Source organism: Amia ocellicauda, unplaced genomic scaffold (genome assembly GCF_036373705.1).
Source record: "Amia ocellicauda isolate fAmiCal2 unplaced genomic scaffold, fAmiCal2.hap1 HAP1_SCAFFOLD_26, whole genome shotgun sequence".
Taxonomy (NCBI): Eukaryota; Metazoa; Chordata; class Actinopteri; order Amiiformes; family Amiidae; genus Amia; species Amia ocellicauda.
The window spans coordinates 145,127-166,699 of NW_027102823.1; the positions used below are offsets into that span (position 1 = coordinate 145,127).

The 21,573-nt window shown below is 39.1% G+C and overlaps 4 non-coding genes across 4 annotated transcripts; 2 read left to right on the forward strand and 2 right to left on the reverse strand.

Moving 5' to 3' along the window:
• Window positions 1-15,145: 15,145 nt before the first annotated feature.
• Window positions 15,146-15,234, forward strand: trnay-gua (transfer RNA tyrosine (anticodon GUA)). The gene is given in 2 exon segments: window positions 15,146-15,182; window positions 15,199-15,234. It is a non-coding gene; the product is annotated as a tRNA-Tyr (tRNA).
• A 235-nt stretch (window positions 15,235-15,469) lies between these two features.
• Window positions 15,470-15,542, forward strand: trnak-uuu (transfer RNA lysine (anticodon UUU)). Its single transcript has one exon. It is a non-coding gene; the product is annotated as a tRNA-Lys (tRNA).
• A 5,390-nt stretch (window positions 15,543-20,932) lies between these two features.
• trnak-uuu (transfer RNA lysine (anticodon UUU)) lies at window positions 20,933-21,005 on the reverse strand. Its single transcript has one exon. It is a non-coding gene; the product is annotated as a tRNA-Lys (tRNA).
• Window positions 21,006-21,240: 235 nt separating this feature from the next.
• On the reverse strand, window positions 21,241-21,329 carry trnay-gua (transfer RNA tyrosine (anticodon GUA)). The gene is given in 2 exon segments: window positions 21,241-21,276; window positions 21,293-21,329. It is a non-coding gene; the product is annotated as a tRNA-Tyr (tRNA).
• Between the last annotated feature and the right edge of the window lie 244 nt (window positions 21,330-21,573).

Genomic DNA, 21,573 nt, shown 5'->3' on the forward strand with positions numbered 1-21,573 from the left:
AAAAAAGTCATCCTACCTATGTACGATATATTGATGCATTTTGTATGACTTTTCTTTTATCTGTATTACTCCTGTATATTTTTGTTTTAAAAGACTGTTTTATGCTCTGTTTTTAGGATATTTTAAGCACATCATACTGAGGTTTCTTAAAGAACAACAATAGCAGAGCCTTTGTTTTTACTAGCTGGAGCAATTTGTTAATGCTAACTACAACATTATTTTTTCCTTTTTTTAAAAACCATTAATAAATAAATTGTCATACTATATAGTATTGTATCCTATCTACAAACACTATGGACAGAACACAAATGGTTAAACATTTCTACAAAATTATACAGATTAGTCATCACCTAACAATAACAAATAGTGCTATTTATCAAGACAAATTACCAATAGCCTTCCAATGACAAACTAAAATACTAGGACAGTACATCAAACCTGCTATCCCTACATTTGATACTTTAGAACTACTGACAGCTAACGCAATTAATTGGATGCACACAAATTTACAGATATTGCAAGTACATTATGAAAATGCATTAAACACATTACTAGAAGACATTCTACAATACAAAGGAACGAACTGGAAAGATAAACTGCACCAAGCTATGACATGGGCAAAACGAAATTATGGAAATAGATTAAAGCCAGAAATTCTACATAAAACCAAGCACCGAATTGAAATCCTCCTAACTAATCAAACACAAATCGCATCAACAAACGGATTAATAGACACACAGAATGTTAATTCACAACTATGTAATCAGTTTGCTTCTTTAGCCACACTAGAACCCAACCTATCTACACAGAGACCCAAAACTGCTAGATTCTACAGTAATGTGGTAGTTTCGGATTCACAAGGCATTCACTCGTCCCCTATAGAAGAAACTCCTATCCCTACAAGACTATCATATTCTAGTCCCTTGCTCCCACACAATATACCCAAACCAAGACCAACCATAATATCAACCCCAATAGAAGAAAACCCCAGCCTCCCTAGACTACCATATACTAACCCCTTACCTCCCCGAACCATAGCCAAACCTAGACAAACCACAATATCAGCCCAGATACACCACTCTACAACAAATATGATTCCACTGGACAGCCCCATAATAGACACAAGTAATATTGACGCAGATCAGGATAATACTGATGGAACAGATTCACAATTCGAAAACAATGATAGCCTCAATACAACACCACCTCATGAAAATACACGATATACGGTTCATAGACACCCAAACACAGAGAGAAAACTAACAGATTGGCATTTAACTACAAAAAAACCGATAGTAATCATAGGGGATTCCAATTTGGATACCATAGGGCAACATAATAATTCACATATACAAATCGATAGCTACCCAGGAGCCAAATTTATACATGCTGCCAGTATTCTAGAACGCACAGCCCTCAATAAGGAAGTACAACATCTAATCCTTTCATTTGGAATCAATAACAGGGACCAAAAAGTAAAAGAAACCGCAATTAAGCAATTACAGAAAATGGTTCGAACAGCAGAAATAAAATTTCCTCGGGCACAGATACATAACCCCTTACCTCCCTGAACCATAGCCAAACCTAGACAAACCACAATACCAGCCCAGATACACCACTCTACAACAAATATGATTCCACTGGACAGCCCCATAATAGACACAAGTAATATTGACGCAGATCAGGATAATACTGATGGAACAGATTCACAATTCGAAAACAATGATAGCCTCAATACAACACCACCTCATGAAAATACACGATATACGGTTCATAGACACCCAAACACAGAGAGAAAACTAACAGATTGGCATTTAACTACAACAAAACCGATAGTAATCATAGGGGATTCCAATTTGGATACCATAGGGCAACATAATAATTCACATATACAAATCGATAGCTACCCAGGAGCCAAATTTATACATGCTTCCAGTATTCTAGAACGCACAGCCCTCAATAAGGAAGTACAACATCTAATCCTTTCATTTGGAATCAATAACAGGGACCAAAAAGTAAAAGAAACCGCAATTAAGCAATTACAGAAAATGGTTCGAACAGCAGAAATAAAATTTCCTCGGGCACAGATACATATCCCTATGATCAACTTTTCAACTCATCTGGAGGAACATACACAAAACAACATTAGAGAAATAAACTCATACATAATGAACAATTACAATAATATCACGTCAATAGACCCAACAACATATAGAACTCTCTCCGATGACATCCACTGGACTACCCAAACAGCACAAACAATCCTATACCACTGGATAAGGCATTTAAACTTATAAATCCTGTGAGCACAAACATTTCAGTGAACAGGAACACTACAGAATTAATACAACAGGACACACCTAACATATTGAACTTATCCAGAATATTCAGATTAAATATGGAACAGAGGAATCTCTTAAACAAAGGGCTTTCCTTTGTCCCGACCCCCGACCTTATTTTTTCTACACAGCTTAAAGCAGACATACAAACATATCATCGTAGATTAAAATTAGCAGATTTCTTTAAGGATACACAACATTCACCTAGACCTTTTATTCCCAAATCAACTTGGGAACCAAAAAATAATCAAATGCATCCACATATAAGACAACTAATAACAACAGACCAAAATTACAGCTACAATATACAATACAATCAAGATAACCGCTTGGATAACCTAACACAGGGGGAAAGGAGAGCTTTACAACAATTACAAAAAAATAAGAACATTATTATAAAACCAGCGGATAAAGGGGGCAGAATAGTAATTATGGACAAAACACAATATCTAACAGAAGCATATAGACAACTAGACAATACAGAACATTATCAACAATTAACAGAACCCATTTACTTACAAAATCAAATATACATACGGGACATATTACAGACCCTTAGACATACACAATACATCAATAACAAACAGGAACAATATTTAAGAGGGACCAATGCACCCAGACCAAGACAATTTTATCTACTTCCAAAAATTCACAAACACCCTTCCACATGGACCATTCCCTATCAAATCCCCACTGGTAGACCCATAGTATCAGATTGTAACAGCGAAACATACCACATTGCGGAATACATTGACCATTTCCTTAACCCCATCTCGCAAAAACACCCCAGTTATATAAAAGACACCTATGACTTCATCAACAAAATAAAATGCATAATAGTACCACATGATGCCTGGCTCTTCTCCATTGATGTCACAAATCTCTACACTAACATAGATACAATAACAGGTTTAAACACAGTCTCAAAATGGTTCAAACTTTATCCAGACATCAACAGACCAGACAACCAAATCCTACAATTATTACAAATTAGCCTAGAAAGAAATGACTTTGAATTCAATAACAAACACTTTTTACAAATAAAGGGCACAGCTATGGGAAAAAGGTTTGCACCAGCATATGCTAATATCTATATGGCTGACTGGGAACAGACGATACTAGAACAATGTACACTGCTACCTACCCACTACTACAGATTTTTAGATGACATTTGGGGAATCTGGCCCCATCCTTTAACAGAATTCAACACTTTTATACAGAAACTCAATCACCATCACCCTCACATTAAAGTAACGAGCACCATTCACAAGACCGAAATTAATTTTCTGGACACTTGCACTTATAAAGGTCCACAATTTTTGAGCACCAACAATTTAGACACAAAAGTTTTTTTTAAAGAAACCGATACACATACACTACTACATAGACACAGTTTCCATCCAAAGCACACCTTTAAAGGTCTTATCAAATCACAGTTATTAAGATTTCACCGCATCTGCACAGAAGACACAGAATTTAAGAAGGCCACCAATACACTATTTACAGCACTCTACAAGAGAGGGTACAGTAGAACCTTCCTCAGGAACATTAAAAAAACATTTTTGCAACCTAAAATTAAAGACAATAAAACTATTATACCTCTAATCACTACTTATTCCCAATATACAGTTCAAATCAACAACTCCATTAAACTAAACTTTCAAAAACAACAATCCAGACACCAGATACTCCCAAATCACAAAATAATATCTGCATATCGGAAAAACAAAAGTCTACATAACCTACTAGTCCATAGTAAATGCCAAAACACCAACCGAAAACCCAAGTCTAAACCAACCTACTTCCGTCAGCTGGCCTATATCACCAATACAAGCAATAAAACTACATTCAAGTTACAGTCAGGCATCACACATAAAACAAAAAATGCAATATACCTCATTCAATGTAAAACTTGCAATTTAAAATACATCGGAGAGACTAAAAACCAGATTAGTACTAGAATAGGTCAACACATTTATAATATTAACAAACAAAAGGATAGACGCACACATTTAGTGCAACACTTCATAGAACATCACACACAACAAATGACAGTTACAGGTCTAGAAACTAATCATAATTGGAATACAATGCAACGACAAATAAGAGAGAGACACTGGATTCACAAACTAAATACAATTTACCCATTAGGACTCAATGAAAGATTTAAAACAAACACAAAAAAATCCCAGTAGTTGCCCTCAGACCTACCCACATTTAACTTCCTACACCCCAAAAAATTAAACTTCAATTTCAAGCAATTCGTTCAGCTCAATCACAACCCCCAATTTTACAAGTCAAAAAATAAATAATAAGTCGAATCCCAAACTTACTCCTTAACCCTAAATACAAAACTACAACCTACCCTCTACCCCTTAATGTAGTCCCAAAATGTAATCTAAAACTTAAAAACTTAGCCCCAAAACCCAACCCTAACCTAACCTCAGACCCAACCCCAAAAACCCAACAAGGCCATCAAACTTAATCTCCAACCCAAATTTTAGACCCAATCCCTAAACTTTATCACCTAATTCAATCTCACAATTTAATTAGGCCCTCAAACTTAACCCCGAAATTTAACTCCTAAAACTCAACCACAAAAATACAATTAGACTAATTAAACTCAACACCTAACCTTAACTTAAGACTCAAACCCCAAACTTAACCCTTAAACTCAACCCTAAAATACAATTACCCCACAATTTAACTAGGCACTCAAACCTACCCCTAAACCCAATCCCTAAACCTAACCCTTAAACTCAACCCCTAACCCTAACCCCAACCCTAACCCCAACCCTAAATTTAACCCCTAAATTTAACCTCAAATATGAATAACCCATAATTTAATTAGGCCTTCAAGCTTAAACCTACCTCTGAACCTAAACCCTAAACCTATCCCTTAAACTTAACCCTTAAACTCAACCCTAAAATAACCCCAACCCTAACCCTAAAATATAATTAGCCCACAATTTAACTAGGCACTCAAACCAACCTCTAAACCCAATCCCTAAACCTAACCATTATTCAAATGTAACCCTCAATCCTATCCCCAATAATCAATTTCACAACTTATCCTTAAATTTATTCCCCATAACTTATTCCCCCCAAAACAAAACCCAGACTCCCTTAAAAACCTAGGTAATAGATTTCCAGACTCCATAATTAAATTTTAATCCCAATTCCAAACATTCCCCTTACTTTTAAGACGTATTCTTGTACATACAAACTTCACATCATTCAATTACACCACATCTCATCCCACTGAATTACCTTAACAAAACAGACTATAGAACGAATACTTTCGGATGCATCTTTTAAGGACACAACAATAGCCTCAACACCTGTGAGTGCCAGTGCACTTGAGGATGTCAGAGGAACCAAAGGTTTGATTCACCTGACAACCTCAATAACCTATTTTTTTAAACCTAACCAGCCAGTGCCACCAGGTTAGGCTACATGATAAGTCAACAAAATTCAAGAAATGTACAAATGATTGATATAGAAGAATTATACAGTTTGTTTCCTTTTGCAGATTATATTAAGATCAGGAGGTCAATTACACCTTTAAAAAGGGAATTAAAAAAGACCAAAGCACTATGGGTACTTCATTTATTCAAAGGAGCAAATCCCATAGTGCATTATGAAGACCTAAAACTGCAGGATAATAACTGCAAATCACCAATATACTCACCTTCTATTACGGGAATTATATAGCACTTGAAAAAGCCTAACAATTGGCGAAACGTCGTGCAAATTCACCAAAAGATCAGGAGAAGAAGATCAACTTCAACCAACCCGGGTTGGAGAACAGTGGCTGGAGCGCTACGGCCACCAACACATTCATACTGTTATTTTCGGCAAACTCGGATACAGAACGGACAACACACCGGATACCAGGACTTGGAAGACTTTCAACGGAATTACAAGGGTAGGAATTGGACTTATTTACTCTTGCTTTTAAACCCAAAACCGGAAAAAAGTCATCCTACCCATGTACGATATATTGATGCATTTTGTATGACTTTTCTTTTATCTGTATTACTCCTGTATATTTTTGTTTTAAAAGACTGTTTTATGCTCTGTTTTTAGGATATTTTAAGCACATCATACTGAGGTTTCTTAAAGAACAACAATAGCAGAGCCTTTGTTTTTACTAGCTGGAGCAATTTGTTAATGCTAACTACAACATTATTTTTTCCTTTTTTTAAAAACCATTAATAAATAAATTGTCATACTATATAGTATTGTATCCTATCTACAAACACTATGGACAGAACACAAATGGTTAAACATTTCTACAAAATTATACAGATTAGTCATCACCTAACAATAACAAATAGTGCTATTTATCAAGACAAATTACCAATAGCCTTCCAAAGACAAACTAAAATACTAGGACAGTACATCAAACCTGCTATCCCTACATTTAATACTTTAGAACTACTGACAGCTAACGCAATTAATTGGATGCACACAAATTTACAGATATTGCAAGTACATTATGAAAATGCATTAAACACATTACTAGAAGACATTCTACAATACAAAGGAACGAACTGGAAAGATAAACTGCACCAAGCTATGACATGGGCAAAACGAAATTATGGAAATAGATTAAAGCCAGAAATTCTACATAAAACCAAGCACCGAATTGAAATCCTCCTAACTAATCAAACACAAATCGCATCAACAAACGGATTAATAGACACACAGAATGTTAATTCACAACTATGTAATCAGTTTGCTTCTTTAGCCACACTAGAACCCAACCTATCTACACAGAGACCCAAAACTGCTAGATTCTACAGTAATGTGGTAGTTTCGGATTCACAAGGCATTCACTCGTCCCCTATAGAAGAAACTCCTATCCCTACAAGACTATCATATTCTAGTCCCTTGCTCCCACACAATATACCCAAACCAAGACCAACCATAATATCAACCCCAATAGAAGAAAACCCCAGCCTCCCTAGACTACCATATACTAACCCCTTACCTCCCCGAACCATAGCCAAACCTAGACAAACCACAATACCAGCCCAGATACACCACTCTACAACAAATATGATTCCACTGGACAGCCCCATAATAGACACAAGTAATATTGACGCAGATCAGGATAATACTGATGGAACAGATTCACAATTCGAAAACAATGATAGCCTCAATACAACACCACCTCATGAAAATACACGATATACGGTTCATAGACACCCAAACACAGAGAGAAAACGAACAGATTGGCATTTAACTACAACAAAACCGATAGTAATCATAGGGGATTCCAATTTGGATACCATAGGGCAACATAATAATTCACATATACAAATCGATAGCTACCCAGGAGCCAAATTTATACATGCTGCCAGTATTCTAGAACGCACAGCCCTCAATAAGGAAGTACAACATCTAATCCTTTCATTTGGAATCAATAACAGGGACCAAAAAGTAAAAGAAACCGCAATTAAGCAATTACAGAAAATGGTTCGAACAGCAGAAATAAAATTTCCTCGGGCACAGATGCATATCCCTATGATCAACTTTTCAACTCATCTGGAGGAACATACACAAAACAACATTAGAGAAATAAACTCATACATAATGAACAATTACAATAATATCACATCAATAGACCCAACAACATATAGAACTCTCTCCGATGACATCCACTGGACTACCCAAACAGCACAAACAATCCTATACCACTGGATAAGGCATTTAAACTTATAAATCCTGTGAGCACAAACATTTCAGTGAACAGGAACACTACAGAATTAATACAACAGGACACACCTAACATATTGAACTTATCCAGAATATTCAGATTAAATATGGAACAGAGGAATCTCTTAAACAAAGGGCTTTCCTTTGTCCCGACCCCCGACCTTATTTTTTCTACACAGCTTAAAGCAGACATACAAACATATCATCGTAGATTAAAATTAGCAGATTTCTTTAAGGATACACAACATTCACCTAGACCTTTTATTCCCAAATCAACTTGGGAACCAAAAAATAATCAAATGCATCCACATATAAGACAACTAATAACAACAGACCAAAATTACAGCTACAATATACAATACAATCAAGATAACCGCTTGGATAACCTAACACAGGGGGAAAGGAGAGCTTTACAACAATTACAAAAAAATAAGAACATTATTATAAAACCAGCGGATAAAGGGGGCAGAATAGTAATTATGGACAAAACACAATATCTAACAGAAGCATATAGACAACTAGACAATACAGAACATTATCAACAATTAACAGAACCCATTTACTTACAAAATCAAATATACATACGGGACATATTACAGACCCTTAGACATACACAATACATCAATAACAAACAGGAACAATATTTAAGAGGGACCAATGCACCCAGACCAAGACAATTTTATCTACTTCCAAAAATTCACAAACACCCTTCCACATGGACCATTCCCTATCAAATCCCCACTGGTAGACCCATAGTATCAGATTGTAACAGCGAAACATACCACATTGCGGAATACATTGACCATTTCCTTAACCCCATCTCGCAAAAACACCCCAGTTATATAAAAGACACCTATGACTTCATCAACAAAATAAAATGCATAATAGTACCACATGATGCCTGGCTCTTCTCCATTGATGTCACAAATCTCTACACTAACATAGATACAATAACAGGTTTAAACACAGTCTCAAAATGGTTCAAACTTTATCCAGACATCAACAGACCAGACAACCAAATCCTACAATTATTACAAATTAGCCTAGAAAGAAATGACTTTGAATTCAATAACAAACACTTTTTACAAATAAAGGGCACAGCTATGGGAAAAAGGTTTGCACCAGCATATGCTAATATCTATATGGCTGACTGGGAACAGACGATACTAGAACAATGTACACTGCTACCTACCCACTACTACAGATTTTTAGATGACATTTGGGGAATCTGGCCCCATCCTTTAACAGAATTCAACACTTTTATACAGAAACTCAATCACCATCACCCTCACATTAAAGTAACGAGCACCATTCACAAGACCGAAATTAATTTTCTGGACACTTGCACTTATAAAGGTCCACAATTTTTGAGCACCAACACTTTAGACACAAAAGTTTTTTTTAAAGAAACCGATACACATACACTACTACATAGACACAGTTTCCATCCAAAGCACACCTTTAAAGGTCTTATCAAATCACAGTTATTAAGATTTCACCGCATCTGCACAGAAGACACAGAATTTAAGAAGGCCACCAATACACTATTTACAGCACTCTACAAGAGAGGGTACAGTAGAACCTTCCTCAGGAACATTAAAAAAACATTTTTGCAACCTAAAATTAAAGACAATAAAACTATTATACCTCTAATCACTACTTATTCCCAATATACAGTTCAAATCAACAACTCCATTAAACTAAACTTTCAAAAACAACAATCCAGACACCAGATACTCCCAAATCACAAAATAATATCTGCATATCGGAAAAACAAAAGTCTACATAACCTACTAGTCCATAGTAAATGCCAAAACACCAACCGAAAACCCAAGTCTAAACCAACCTACTTCCGTCAGCTGGCCTATATCACCAATACAAGCAATAAAACTACATTCAAGTTACAGTCAGGCATCACACATAAAACAAAAAATGCAATATACCTCATTCAATGTAAAACTTGCAATTTAAAATACATCGGAGAGACTAAAAACCAGATTAGTACTAGAATAGGTCAACACATTTATAATATTAACAAACAAAAGGATAGACGCACACATTTAGTGCAACACTTCATAGAACATCACACACAACAAATGACAGTTACAGGTCTAGAAACTAATCATAATTGGAATACAATGCAACGACAAATAAGAGAGAGACACTGGATTCACAAACTAAATACAATTTACCCATTAGGACTCAATGAAAGATTTAAAACAAACACAAAAAAATCCCAGTAGTTGCCCTCAGACCTACCCACATTTAACTTCCTACACCCCAAAAAATTAAACTTCAATTTCAAGCAATTCATTCAGCTCAATCACAACCCCCAATTTTACAAGTCAAAAAATAAATAATAAGTCGAATCCCAAACTTACTCCTTAACCCTAAATACAAAACTACAACCTACCCTCTACCCCTTAATGTAGTCCCAAAATGTAATCTAAAACTTAAAAACTTAGCCCCAAAACCCAACCCTAACCTAACCTCAGACCCAACCCCAAAAACCCAACAAGGCCATCAAACTTAATCTCCAACCCAAATTTTAGACCCAATCCCTAAACTTTATCACCTAATTCAATCTCACAATTTAATTAGGCCCTCAAACTTAACCCCGAAATTTAACTCCTAAAACTCAACCACAAAAATACAATTAGACTAATTAAACTCAACACCTAACCTTAACTTAAGACTCAAACCCCAAACTTAACCCTTAAACTCAACCCTAAAATACAATTACCCTACAATTTAACTAGGCACTCAAACCTACCCCTAAACCCAATCCCTAAACCTAACCCTTAAACTCAACCCCTAACCCTAACCCCAACCCTAACCCCAACCCTAACCCTAAATTTAACCCCTAAATTTAACCTCAAATATGAATAACCCATAATTTAATTAGGCCTTCAAGCTTAAACCTACCCCTGAACCTAAACCCTAAACCTATCCCTTAAACTTAACCCTTAAACTCAACCCTAAAATAACCCCAACCCTAACCCTATCCCTTAAACTTAACCCTTAAACTCAACCCTAAAATAACCCCAACCCTAACCCTAAAATATAATTAGCCCACAATTTAACTAGGCACTCAAACCAACCTCTAAACCCAATCCCTAAACCTAACCATTATTCAAATGTAACCCTCAATCCTATCCCCAATAATCAATTTCACAACTTATCCTTAAATTTATTCCCCATAACTTATTCCCCCCAAAACAAAACCCAGACTCCCTTAAAAACCTAGGTAATAGACTTCCAGACTCCATAATTAAATTTTAATCCCAATTCCAAACATTCCCCTTACTTTTAAGACATATTCTTGTACATACAAACTTCACATCATTCAATTACACCACATCTCATCCCACTGAATTACCTTAACAAAACAGACTATAGAACGAATACTTTCGGATGCATCTTTTAAGGACACAACAATAGCCTCAACACCTGTGAGTGCCAGTGCACTTGAGGATGTCAGAGGAACCAAAGGTTTGATTCACCTGACAACCTCAATAACCTATTTTTTTAAACCTAACCCTAACCCTAACCCTAACCCTAACCCTAACCCTAACCCTAACCCTCACCCTACCCCTACCCCTAACCCTAACCCTAACCCCTAACCCTAACCCCTAACCCTAACCCCTAACCCTAACCCTAACCCCTAACCCTAACCCGTTTCACCCTGAGGCCAGTTTTCTAAACCTGTGCTGTGTTGAGACCTTGTTGACCGAGGGCCATGATGTTGAAAAGCCTGGACGGCCTTCCTGGTGACAATGAGATACACAGTTGCGTCTAGGCAAGGTGTTCCCTGCTTCCATCGGCAGATATCCAGCCTGGGCAAATATTCTCTTCCGGAGGCAAGTCAAGCCAGGAACTCTGAGAGATGTTTCCATCCCCAATGTGCCACTTGTAAGAACTGTGTAAAAAGCGACAGAGAACGTGATCAGCAAAGAAACACAATTCTCCTGAGAACGACAATCATCGTGCCGATCGTAATCTCAGTGCATACCTGGATGCCCAACAAGCCAAGCCAGTGGTTCCCAAGCGTTGTAATGCCACGGCACACTTTGCTGAGACCAAAAACCTTCGCGGCGCACCAACATGAAAAAAAAAAAAAAGGATTTACTAGGTATTGTCTCACCTGAATGGCAACAGGCTGCTAAAACTATTATCACACGCACATTGCATGTTAAAGTATGTCAGTAAGGGAGTAATTAAAAGGGCAAATGTGTGAAGTGCAAGGAGTGGCCTTTAGTGGTTAGGTAAAAAAGTACACAGACAAACTAAATAATCCCTTGATACAAATCATTTATTTAGTGCAGACAGACCAAGACCAGACACAATAAACTATTCGCAGTAAATATAAATTCACAGCAAAATAGGTTCAGTTCACAATATCCTATAACAAGCTGTACTTAACGAAGTGGTTAAACGTTACAAAGGGCATTACAATTGTTGAAAAACAATAGCACACGGATCAAACATGCTATCCCCGCCGTTTTATTCGATTTGATTAGACGTTTCGCGACCGAAATGTTTTGTGTGCAGACTGAACGCACACCTGAGCCGAGCACGATCACAATACATATCCACAGTTAATCTAAGCAGTATCATATTGTAACCGTTTCGGTCTGTTATCAACCCATCCGGATCCAAAACCAGGAGTCAGACACCCTTTTCGGTGGACACGCTGTTGACTTCTCACAAGCACCATCTGCCTTCACAAAGGCAGCGCTAGCAGTGGAAAGAACGAAGAACTGCAGGAGAAACGCCGGGGCTATTTAGAGCCCGATTATTCAACACAGAGGGGGGAAACCAAAGCCAAATGAGACTTAGAGGAACAGGAGACATCCAACAACAGTGTAAAGATAAAAAGGAATTCACCATCTGTCCCTTTAATCAATTGCCTTGCAGTTCCACTGTGTAGCGTTATGTTGGGTGTATTTTGATAAGAGCATTTGGGCTCTGAGCTGAAGCACTGATCTAAAGAAGACCTCTCCACCCCCAAAGTTATCAGATTTCCTTTGCTCGTCAGCTTGGAACTGGTTTGCATCAAAGTGACAGTTTTGGGGAGGATGGCACTGAGAAGAGGCCAAATAGGTTGAATCCTGCAATGAGATGTCTGGAGAAAGGGGCCTGTAGGTGATAAAATCTCTTTGAAGTGGACGAGAGCCGAAATCCCGACATAGAGCTACGAACCCGGGCCAACCGGCATTTCCAAAAGATGGCATGGATTGACATCAGTCATAAATCAAGCCCCCCTCCATTAGGACACTGGGGGCTGAAACCGAAATCCAATCTCAAGAACTGAAGAACCAATCACCTATTGATCTGACAGACTATAAGGAACAGTGCACAGTCTCTCTCTCTCTCTCTCTCTCTTTCTCTCTCACCTGAACCAGTAACTCGCTGCCACAGCTCAAGCTGTAGCTCTGTTGCCCGAACCGGAACCAGAAACCAACCAAGTCTTTGCCGGCAACAGAAGAGTTAAAGTGGGAGAAGGAGATTGAGCCGTACGAAGAATTCTATTAAAGGACTTTATTAAAGAAAGAACTTTACAGACTGTGCATGTCCGCCTGTGCCCACCTGATCAGTGGAGTTTTACAGCTGGACAATTGAGTAAGTCGAATGTATATGAAAGTGTTCAGTCATTTAAATAGCTATTTGAGTCTTAAGAAACTTGACCCTTGGAACAAACAGGGCCCTGCTTTCCTCAAAGACTTTGTCTTCAAGTAACTACGGTGGAACCCTGCTTACAAAGAAGATTTTGTGCACAACCTTGGAGCCTTCAAACCAGTGGAAAATCTGTTTGGAAAAGACTCTAATTTCGCGAAACCCCAAAATCCAGGTGCATCGACTGAGTGGAAGTTCTTGGACAAAGCCGAACCGCACTGCCTTTGTTCCAAACCACACGGACCATGTGCCGTGTGCTGTGATCTGAGCCCGAAGACAGAGAGGCCTCTCTGCGACGAAGTTCAGATAAGTTCAACAGTTTGGAGTTCATGATTCATGACATTTGAGAAATCAATTAGAAATGTTATTCTGTGATTCATAACTCTAGAATGTGTAATATCATTTAGTTTTCTTAAATATAAATGTGTGTTACATTAAACTGTTTTGTTGATAATTTTAGAAATAAAATCTGTCAACCCCGAGAAATATCTTCTCATTCCTGTTTAACTGTTTAGTCTGAAATTGACACAAGTCAATAGACGTTAGATTATTGGTGGCCCTGCCTATCCTTGATCATTGAATAATAATCAGTTAAGGGAAATTGTGGTAACAAGTAATGATAGGATCTTTCTCGGCACCTAAACGTAAATGAGACTGATATATATATATAACGAGAAGTTACCTGACATAAATACTAACCTGCGTAGTTATTTAATGTCTGACTAACAATACTAACGAGAGACTCACCTTCGTCTTACTAACCGGTATTGTAGTTAATGTGTTTATAACCTTTTTTGTTTAACGATTTGTGTGTTATCATATGCGATCCCATGGTCTTTGATTTGGTCACGGAAGTGATTTGTCTTTGATTTGTTGATCTAGAGTTGAATTTTAATTAGCTTTTCCCTTTTGTATAATTAGTGTAGTGCTACATTTAGTCTTTGTTTTTGAATAAATTTAACAATTTATATCTTTGGAATTGGTGTCTGTGTCCAATTATTACAGAAATTGAGTTCTACAAGATTCCAGGATTCGTGATAAGGTGATACTATAAATTCACTTCTTAAATTGAAATTTATAAGTGTACCTTACGATACAACTGATAGCACTGCAACTCAGTGTAGGTGTGCGTTCAGTCCGGCAAACACAACATTTCAGTTATGAAACGCTTTCTACAGGTGATGTATAAATGTAATATTTTCACACATTTGAATAAGTTTGATTTGATACAAGATTTATGAAGTTGACCAAACAAAATGACATAATATTTTTCAGGGGATAAAAATCTCACGACACAATTGGGTAGTCCTCACGGCACACGGGTTGAAAACCACTGAGCCAAGCCACGGTGCTTCTTGGCTTTGCACTGCCACTGAGACTGCCAGGCGAAGACGGTGATAAGCTTACCTTCGATAGCTCAGTTGGTAGAGCGGAGGACTGTAGGTTTCAGGCAGCGGGCATCCTTAGGTCGCTGGTTCAATTCCGGCTCGAAGGAAGGCGTGATTATGGTTTGACATCGGTTTTGGACGAGCTCCCAAATGTCAAGCCATTGGAATTGCATGAGGACAAGGAGAAAACCCCGGAAATTCGGATTTGTTGTGGAGAACTCGCATTGCCCAAACATCTCATATGCATGTGACCCTTGTCACCCTCAGCCCAGTTTTCTAAACCGGCCAGAAAGCGGTCTGGAACAATCATGAAGCCAACACATTGTGAAGCACTTCACTGAAGCCCGGGTAGCTCAGCCGGTAGCGCTTCAGACTTTTAATCTGAGGGTCCAGGGTTTGAGTCCCTGTTCGGGCGCCTTGTTGACCAAGGGCCATGATGGTGAAAAGCCTGGATGGCCTTCCAGGTGACAATAAAATATGCAGTTGCGTCTAGGCAAGTTGTCTAGTCCTCTTTGCTTCTTTTGGCAAATATCCAGCCTGGGCAAGTGTTGTCTTCCAGAGGCAAGTCAAGCCAGGAACTCTGAGAGATGTTTTTGCCGTTGACGACGTGTCACTTTAGAACAGCACAACATGCATCTCTACTTGACTTGGCACAATCTGTGAGGGTTGGGCCAACACAACGTGTCCACACATTTGCAGGCGTCTTGAAATACTTGGAATGACCTGTGGCCCCATGCCATGCAGAAGTCCACAGCTATGCGTGTCAGCATGCTCTGCTCCTCATCCCCAATGTGCCACTTGTAAGAACTGTGTAAAAAGCGACAGAGACCAAAAACCTTCGCGGCGCACCAACATGAAAAAAAAAAAAAAGGATTTACTAGGTATTGTCTCACCTGAATGGCAACAGGCTGCTAAAACTATTATCACACGCACATTGCATGTTAAAGTATGTCAGTAAGGGATTAATTAAAAGGGCAAATGTGTGAAGTGCAAGGAGTGGCCTTTAGTGGTTAGGTAAAAAAGTACACAGACAAACTAAATAATCCCTTGATATAAATCATTTATTTAGTGCAGACAGACCAAGACCAGACACAATAAACTATTCGCAGTAAATATAAATTCACAGCAAAATAGGTTCAGTTCACAATATCCTATAACGAGCTGTATTTAACGAAGTGGTTAAACGTTACAAAGGGCATTACAATTGTTGAAAAACAATAGCACACGGATAAAATATGCTATCCCCGCCGTTTTATTCGATTTGATTAGACGTTTCGCGACCGAAATGTTTTGTGTGCAGACTGAACGCACACCTGAGCCGAGCACGATCACAATACATATCCACAGTTAATCTAAGCAGTATCATATTGTAACCGTTTCGGTCTGTTATCAACCCATCCGGATCCAAAACCAGGAGTCAGACACCCTTTTCGGTGGACACGCTGTTGACTTCTCACAAGCACCATCTGCCTTCACAAAGGCAGCGCTAGCAGTGGAAAGAACGAAGAACTGCAGGAGAAACGCCGGGGCTATTTAGAGCCCGATTATTCAACACAGAGGGGGGAAACCAAAGCCAAATGAGACTTAGAGGAACAGGAGACATCCAACAACAGTGTAAAGATAAAAAGGAATTCACCATCTGTCCCTTTAATCAATTGCCTTGCAGTTCCACTGTGTAGCGTTATGTTGGGTGTATTTTGATAAGAGCATTTGGGCTCTGAGCTGAAGCACTGATCTAAAGAAGACCTCTCCACCCCCAAAGTTATCAGATTTCCTTTGCTCATCAGCTTGGAACTGGTTTGCATCAAAGTGACAGTTTTGGGGAGGATGGCACCGAGAAGAGGCCAAATAGGTTGAATCCTGCAATGAGATGTCTGGAGAAAGGGGCCTGTAGGTGATAAAATCTCTTTGAAGTGGACGAGAGCCGAAATCCCGACATAGAGCTACGAACCCGGGCCAACCGGCATTTCCAAAATAAAACGGCGGGGATAGCATATTTTATCCGTGTGCTATTGTTTTTCAACAATTGTAATGCCATTTGTAACGTTTAACCACTTCGTTAAATACAGCTCGTTATAGGATATTGTGAACTGAACCTATTTTGCTGTGAATTTATATTTACTGCGAATAGTTTATTGTGTCTGGTCTTGGTCTGTCTGCACTAAATAAATGATTTATATCAAGGGATTATTTAGTTTGTCTGTGTACTTTTTTACCTAACCACTGAAGGCCACTCCTTGCACTTCACACATTTGCCCTTTTAATTACTCCCTTACTGACATACTTTAACATGCAATGTGCGTGTGATAATAGTTTTAGCAGCCTGTTGCCATTCAGGTGAGACAATACCTAGTAAATTCTTTTTTTTTTTTTCATGTTGGTGCGCCGCAAAGGTTTTTGGTCTCAGCAAAGTGTGCCGTGGCATTACAACGCTTGGGAACCACTGGCTTGGCTTGTTGGGCATCCAGGTATGCACTGAGATTACGATCGGCACGATGATTGTCATTCTCAGGAGAATTGTGTTTCTTTGCTGATCACGTTCTCTGTCGCTTTTTACACAGTTCTTACAAGTGGCACATTGGGGATGAGGAGCAGAGCATGCTGACACGCATAGCTGTGGACTTCTGCATGGCATGGGGCCACAGGTCAGTTCTTGAGACTGAACGCACACCTACACTGAGTTGCAGTGCTATCAGTTGTATCGTAAGGTACACTTATAAATTTCAATTTAAGAAGTGAATTTATAGTATCACCTTATCACGAATCCTGGAATCTTGTAGAACTCAATTTCTGTAATAATTGGACACAGACACCAATTCCAAAGATATAAATTGTTAAATTTATTCAAAAACAAAGACTAAATGTAGCACTACACTAATTATACAAAAGGGAAAAGCTAATTAAAATTCAACTCTAGATCAACAAATCAAAGACAAATCACTTCCGTGACCAAATCAAAGACCATGGGATCGCATATGATAACACACAAATCGTTAAACAAAAAAGGTTATAAACACATTAACTACAATACCGGTTAGTAAGACGAAGGTGAGTCTCTCGTTAGTATTGTTAGTCAGACATTAAATAACTACGCAGGTTAGTATTTATGTCAGGTAACTTCTCGTTATATATATATATCAGTCTCATTTACGTTTAGGTGCCGAGAAAGATCCTATCATTACTTGTTACCACAATTTCCCTTAACTGATTATTATTCAATGATCAAGGATAGGCAGGGCCACCAATAATCTAACGTCTATTGACTTGTGTCAATTTCAGACTAAACAGTTAAACAGGAATGAGAAGATATTTCTCGGGGTTGACAGATTTTATTTCTAAAATTATCAACAAAACAGTTTAATGTAACACACATTTATATTTAAGAAAACTAAATGATATTACACATTCTAGAGTTATGAATCACAGAATAACATTTCTAATTGATTTCTCAAATGTCATGAATCATGAACTCCAAACTGTTGAACTTATCTGAACTTCGTCGCAGAGAGGCCTCTCTGTCTTCGGGCTCAGATCACAGCACACGGCACATGGTCCGTGTGGTTTGGAACAAAGGCAGTGCGGTTCGGCTTTGTCCAAGAACTTCCACTCAGTCGATGCACCTGGATTTTGGGGTTTCGCGAAATTAGAGTCTTTTCCAAACAGATTTTCCACTGGTTTGAAGGCTCCAAGGTTGTGCACAAAATCTTCTTTGTAAGCAGGGTTCCACCGTAGTTACTTGAAGACAAAGTCTTTGAGGAAAGCAGGGCCCTGTTTGTTCCAAGGGTCAAGTTTCTTAAGACTCAAATAGCTATTTAAATGACTGAACACTTTCATATACATTCGACTTACTCAATTGTCCAGCTGTAAAACTCCACTGATCAGGTGGGCACAGGCGGACATGCACAGTCTGTAAAGTTCATTCTTTAATAAAGTCCTTTAATAGAATTCTTCGTACGGCTCAATCTCCTTCTCCCAGTTTAACTCTTCTGTTGCCGGCAAAGACTTGGTTGGTTTCTGGTTCCGGTTCGGGCAACAGAGCTACAGCTTGAGCTGTGGCAGCGAGTTACTGGTTCAGGTGAGAGAGAAAGAGAGAGAGAGAGAGAGAGAGACTGTGCACTGTTCCTTATAGTCTGTCAGATCAATAGGTGATTGGTTCTTGAGTTCTTGAGATTGGATTTCGGTTTCAGCCCCCAGTGTCCTAATGGAGGGGGGCTTGATTTATGACTGATGTCAATCCATGCCATCTTTTGGAAATGCCGGTTGGCCCGGGTTCGTAGCTCTATGTCGGGATTTCGGCTCTCGTCCACTTCAAAGAGATTTTATCACCTACAGGCCCCTTTCTCCAGACATCTCATTGCAGGATTCAACCTATTTGGCCTCTTCTCAGTGCCATCCTCCCCAAAACTGTCACTTTGATGCAAACCAGTTCCAAGCTGACGAGCAAAGGAAATCTGATAACTTTGGGGGTGGAGAGGTCTTCTTTAGATCAGTGCTTCAGCTCAGAGCCCAAATGCTCTTATCAAAATACACCCAACATAACGCTACACAGTGGATCTGCAAGGCAATTGATTAAAGGGACAGATGGTGAATTCCTTTTTATCTTTACACTGTTGTTGGATGTCTCCTGTTCCTCTAAGTCTCATTTGGCTTTGGTTTCCCCCCTCTGTGTTGAATAATCGGGCTCTAAATAGCCCCGGCGTTTCTCCTGCAGTTCTTCGTTCTTTCCACTGCTAGCGCTGCCTTTGTGAAGGCAGATGGTGCTTGTGAGAAGTCAACAGCGTGTCCACCGAAAAGGGTGTCTGACTCCTGGTTTTGGATCCGGATGGGTTGATAACAGACCGAAACGGTTACAATATGATACTGCTTAGATTAACTGTGGATATGTATTGTGATCGTGCTCGGCTCAGGTGTGCGTTCAGTCTGCACACAAAACATTTCGGTCGCGAAACGTCTAATCAAATCGAATAAAACGGCGGGGATAGCATGTTTGATCCGTGTGCTATTGTTTTTCAACAATTGTAATGCCCTTTGTAACGTTTAACCACTTCGTTAAATACAGCTTGTTATAGGATATTGTGAACTGAACCTATTTTGCTGTGAATTTATATTTACTGCGAATAGTTTATTGTGTCTGGTCTTGGTCTGTCTGCACTAAATAAATCATTTGTATCAAGGGATTATTTAGTTTGTCTGTGTACTTTTTTACCTAACCACTAAAGGCCACTCCTTGCACTTCACACATTTGCCCTTTTAATTACTCCCTTACTGACATACTTTAACATGCAATGTGCGTGTGATAATAGTTTTAGCAGCCTGTTGCCATTCAGGTGAGACAATACCTAGTAAATCCTTTTTTTTTTTTTTCATGTTGGTGCGCCGCGAAGGTTTTTGGTCTCTGTCGCTTTTTACACAGTTCTTACAAGTGGCACATTGGGGATGAGGAGCAGAGCATGCTGACACGCATAGCTGTGGACTTCTGCATGGCATGGGGCCACAGGTCATTCCAAGTATTTCAAGACGCCTGCAAATGTGTGGACACGTTGTGTTGGCCCAACCCTCACAGATTGTGCCAAGTCAAGTAGAGATGCATGTTGTGCTGTTCTAAAGTGACACGTCGTCAACGGCAAAAACATCTCTCAGAGTTCCTGGCTTGACTTGCCTCTGGAAGACAACACTTGCCCAGGCTGGATATTTGCCAAAAGAAGCAAAGAGGACTAGACAACTTGCCTAGACGCAACTGCATATTTTATTGTCACCTGGAAGGCCATCCAGGCTTTTCACCATCATGGCCCTTGGTCAACAAGGCGCCCGAACAGGGACTCAAACCCTGGACCCTCAGATTAAAAGTCTGATGTGCTACCGGCTGGGCTACCCGGGCTTCAGTGAAGTGCTTCACAATGTGTTGGCTTCATGATTGTTCCAGACCACTTTCTGGCCGGTTTAGAAAACTGGGCTGAGGGTGACAAGGGTCACATGCATATGAGATGTTTGGGCAATGCGAGTTCTCCACAACAAATCCGAATTTCCGGGGTTTTCTCCTTGTCCTCATGCAATTCCAATGGCTTGACATTTGGGAGCTCGTCCAAAACCGATGTCAAACCATAATCACGCCTTCCTTCGAGCCGGAATTGAACCAGCGACCTAAGGATGCCCGCTGCCTGAAACCTACAGTCCTCCGCTCTACCAACTGAGCTATCGAAGGTAAGCTTCTCACCGTCTTCGCCTGGCAGTCTCAGTGGCAGTGCAAAGCCAAGAAGCACCGTGGCTTGGCTCAGTGGTTTTCAACCCGTGTGCCGTGAGGACTACCCAATTGTGTCGTGAGATTTTTATCCCCTGAAAAATATTATGTCATTTTGTTTGGTCAACTTCATAAATCTTGTATCAAATCAAACTTATTCAAATGTGTGAAAATATTACATTTATACATCACCTGTAGAAAGCGTTTC